Source organism: Stylophora pistillata, chromosome 11, assembly GCF_964205215.1.
Source record: "Stylophora pistillata chromosome 11, jaStyPist1.2, whole genome shotgun sequence".
In the NCBI taxonomy this organism is placed as follows: Eukaryota; Metazoa; Cnidaria; class Anthozoa; order Scleractinia; family Pocilloporidae; genus Stylophora; species Stylophora pistillata.
The window spans coordinates 28,561,904-28,566,594 of record NC_142529.1 but is presented as its reverse complement, the minus strand read 5'-3'; the positions used below and the strand labels follow the sequence as shown (position 1 = coordinate 28,566,594).

General features: G+C 37.4%; 1 pseudogene; it reads right to left on the bottom strand.

The window, feature by feature from the left end:
- Positions 1-671: 671 nt before the first annotated feature.
- On the bottom strand, positions 672-1,712 carry LOC148721016 (melanocortin receptor 5-like; annotated as a pseudogene).
- Positions 1,713-4,691: the final 2,979 nt, after the last annotated feature.

Genomic DNA, 4,691 nt, shown 5'->3' with positions numbered 1-4,691 from the left:
CTCGTCGAAGTTCACGCCCTCGTGTAATGCCTAACTGCGTGCCTGCGGTATTCTGAACCGAAGATCTACATGTCATTATGCGCACTTCATTATTTTGCGATTGAGTGATTGTAATGTGATCGTTATTTCGATTTCTTTTTTCTTTTATGCGTTATCTTGAAACGCTACACTCGGATTAAAGGTGAAAGCTACAAGAACCTTTTCATCATAATGGTCTCCTGTAGCAACGGCATTCTGATCTCGGTCGAAACCCGATCAAAATAAGAGAATAAATTTGATTTTCTCCGGCTGTAATTTCAGTAAATTTGTCTTTGGCTAAAGATTGTTACTTTAAAGACAACTCTATGAGAAACAGTGATAATCATGGTTAAGTTTGATTTAAAAAAAAAAAGTAAATTGATTTAAGGATTACTACATGATAAAAATGTTGAGCTTGCTTACCGGCTGACTTGTAAACCGGCTCTTACAGCAAACTGCCTACTTTTTGAAGCTGAAAAGTCTCTCCTAAATCTTTATTTGACTAACGCTGTTTTTAAAAAGATAGGAAAAAAATCCCATCTCCTATCTACCTCTCAAGAACATGTTTCTATCCGTTTGCAATACGTTGTTTATCATCAGGAATGCCAACCAGAGACTTTCCTCTACTTTAATACATTTAGTAAAATGAGTCTTTTTTACTCGACTTCTCTTTAGCTGTTCTCGATGGAACTGAAACAAGTACATTGAACTTTTCTATGCGCGACAACTGCTCGTGCAATCACATATTATTATTTCTAACTTCAGCATAGTGCTTCTCTAATAGTCTGTTTTACCGCTTGTCTTATTTCACTAATCTTCCAGCAGTAAAGAAACGGGTTTAATGTCGAGTTGAAGTAAACTAAGATACCTGCTGCTCCCCTTAATACCACTAAGTGGGATGGATATCTTTTACTTTCAGCGATGACAATTGCCACTATAAAATATGGTGCATAACAAACAATTAATGCTAACTGCACCCACAGTGCACTGTACACTGCCTTTTTGTATCGCGCCATATTCAGTGCATTTGGTTGGCTCGGCTGTTGTTGAACACGACCTTGCACTTCTGCCTGATGACGATTGAGAGTGCGGAAAATCTTTGTGTACGAGATGATTGTGATAACTAGGCAAGATGGTATAACTATATATTCATACCAATTCGTTATACGATGATATAAATCGATGAATAAAGCAGCGACAGTGGGTATAACCCACAAGGTAGCTGCAATGATGTATGTACGTTTTAACGTTACAATTTGTCTGTATCTCATCCCCAGCAACAGGGCGAGAAGCCTGTCCACGCTTATGGCCGTCATCGTCATCAAAGACGCTCCGCATAATGCATAGCTTGTTATGTGGTATGCGTCCCTTGCGTATTGACAAAGACTTCAGTTTTCCTGAGCCAAGAATATCCAATAGGTAACATACAGAGGCTCACTAACAAGACCAACCAACAGGTCAGTTATGGCCAGACTACGATACAACAGTTTGGACGGCGGATGAAGGGAAGATTCCTTTCGAAGGGCAACAAGGATAAGGGAATTGCCAAGAAAAGCAGTCACCGAGAGGAGAATATGCACCGCTGATAACGAAACTGATTCTTGTTGAAGCCCACCTACCAAAGAGGGGGAGCAATGCTCTTCTTGAAATGTTTGAGTATGTGATCCACCTCCTTTTAAATCTTTTGTCCTCATTATACGTTTTTCCTTGAAGTTATCTAAAAATTGCAACAAGCAAAATTTTCTTTAGACCACTCCTACGAAAAAAAAAAACCCTATACCTTGCTTTGATTTTAAAACCTAGAATATTGACTTCAAAAACATAGTTACCAGATTTCAAATGTAGGTGAAAACTGTCTGTTTGATTAAGATACATGTCACTTTTCATCCGATCGCATCGCTGTGTTTTGCATTTACTGTCACCCGTGAGAGGAACCAGTTTCTGCGTAACGAGCAGCTTATTAGATCCCCTCTAATTTCTCTGGACTTTTTCGCCATAAGTTACATTTTACTTAAAAATCTTTATTAAAAAGAACAGAATGTAACCATAAGTGATATCAATAATTGTAAGTCTTGAATGGTGCGATCTTTTCGGTTGTTGTTGTTGTTTATTTTTTTTTTTTTTATATATATATGAAAGAGTGCGACGAACGTTCTACACCTGGAAAGCTTCTTCGCAAATTGTCTTCACATGAAAAAAACAAGAAGTTTTATTCCCAAATAAAGGTGTTTGCCAAACCTGCATGTCTAGTGCAGGTCTTACTTAGTATTTAAGACATACCAGGCATTTTTTGCACTGGTGTCATAATTTGACTATGGCATAAGCAAAAACTCTCTCTTCTGAAGCAAAATGTCTCAAACAATGCAGATAGTACGCGTAAATATAAAATATTTCTTCCTTTGTTTATAGCTTGCTTCCGAAAATAAATTTCTAGCGAGCGACCGAGCATGAAAAGAAAAATAATAACTTACCGTTTTCTGAAAAGGAGATTTTAAATGAAATTCTGCCTAAGACTACTACATTTGTTGAAGTCGAGAGACAATATTTAGGCTAGAAAATATTCTCCAGCATTTCATAAACAATTGTTTTTGTTTTTTTTTTAATGCCTTTTTGCAATTGAATCTGAAGAGAGATATTTTTTCCTTGACAGCACCTGCCAGGCCACGATCACGTAAACCTCACTCATTTTAATTACACTTACCCAGAAACGTCCTCAGCAACGTTCACTCATGTATTAAATAATGCTTATTCTGTTACAAGAGATACCAATTCCTTCCCAGTAGCTTTAAATATCACCATTTATGAGTTTCAACAGGTAATGCTATGTCATATTATCCCGTCTATAAACTCTAAAAGATCCCTCCATAGATCCACTGAATATCTTTATTTTGCAGCATCATGAACGATAGAAATATTCTTTCCCGCAAGGAAGATTTTCTTGCAATTTATCTTTCATAATTGGTGAGGCAGGGATCTTTATCACCTAAAATTGTTCTGCGTCAAAACTACGTGTCTATCCCACTGGTTAACTTTAATTTTCGAATGAATTTGCACTACCAGGTAGAAATATAAAACTTTGTGCTTTTATGACCATCTCACGCCATAGTGCAAAAGCTACCAATACTAAGAAAAAGTGTCCTTGCTAGGATAAATAATAAATTGTTGGTATCAGCTTTCATTTATAAAGACCTTTAAAATGATGATCAGCTTCAGGAAGCTGAACTTGAATATTCGACATGAAACGTTAATAAATCGGAAACTATTTGAACGCAAACTTCGTAAATGACAGCCCCTTCCTGGGTTTTTTCTTTGCGCCTCATATCCGACGAAAATTGGAAACGGAGACAATTACTCGACAGGTACGAAATGCCACATAACCAAATTAATGCTTTAGGCTATTTCACTTATTTTCCTTTAAAATTCAACCATGCACTACCGTGAAGCTATTAACATTACTTAGGATTATCCCTCTAAAAAGTCATTTCAGTCACGTGGGAGAGGGCATGATGGTACGAATCAAACATATAGGTGGTTTCAAAAAGGTTGTCTACGGACAATCTCTGGTTGAATCTCTAAAAATTAGATAACAAATGTCAAAAGCCCTTTAACTCCTGGACAAAGTCATTGTCCATTTGTTTGCTTTGCTGTTTGTCTTATCACCTATCTTCCAGCAGTAAAGAAACGGGTTTAGTGTCAAGTTAAAGAAAACTAAGCAACTTGCTATTTGCCTTAAGTGTCCCTGTCTGAGAAAGTGTTCCAGGGGCCAAAAGTGGTAGTCAACCGATTTGGCTGAAACTTAGCACAGAAGTTGAGTGTGACAAGATATTTCAAAAGCCTCTTTCGCTCACTTCTCTGACTGTTTGTTCTGGAGTTTCAGGAGGGGGTCCCATCTGTGGCCTATGGTGCACCAAGCATTCACCCTGCTTGGTGGCATTTTGAAAGTGCTATAAAACTTCATTGGTAAATTGTGCTGCCAAATGAATTTCACCATGGAATCTGCTATAGTGGGACTTTTACTTCATAAAAGTAACTTTGTTCTCAAACGATTAGACAGAGAGGGGTTTGGGGCTAAAGTTAGGTCAAATTTGAGGTCCCCTTCTCCGTTCCCCTGACTAGTTTCGAGCCTGCAATGCAGTCCGCCGCTCAAGCTGAAAGTAGCACCTTGTACGCACGGACGCACAATCATAACCTATCAAATTTTGGTAATTCCACCACCTTTTTTCTGCTTGATGGGTTACTGTTTTTACTACCTTTTTCTATGAGTATGGGCTCCGCTAAAAATTGCAGCAAGGAATGTTTAATTTAGACTTCACCCACACTTCCAAACCTTAATTTGGTACCAAGATCCAAATAAACTGAAGGCAGTGTTTCTTGTTTTGAAATGCAGATGAAAAGTGTCTGTTTTGTAAAGATACATATTACTTTTTATCTAACTGTATGGCTGGGTTTTGCTTTTATTTTAGAGAATCCAATTTCTCAGTAATTCTCAGCTTATACGATTCTGTAAAATTACCTAGACTGCTCCACCATAATGTATGTTTGCCTTAAAAATGAAAAAAAAAACAACAATAATAAATAAAGGAAACAAAATGCGATCGTTATTGCGATTTCCCATTCTTTTGTATGTTATCTTATAACGCTACACACGGATTTAAGGCAAAAGCTACAAGAAC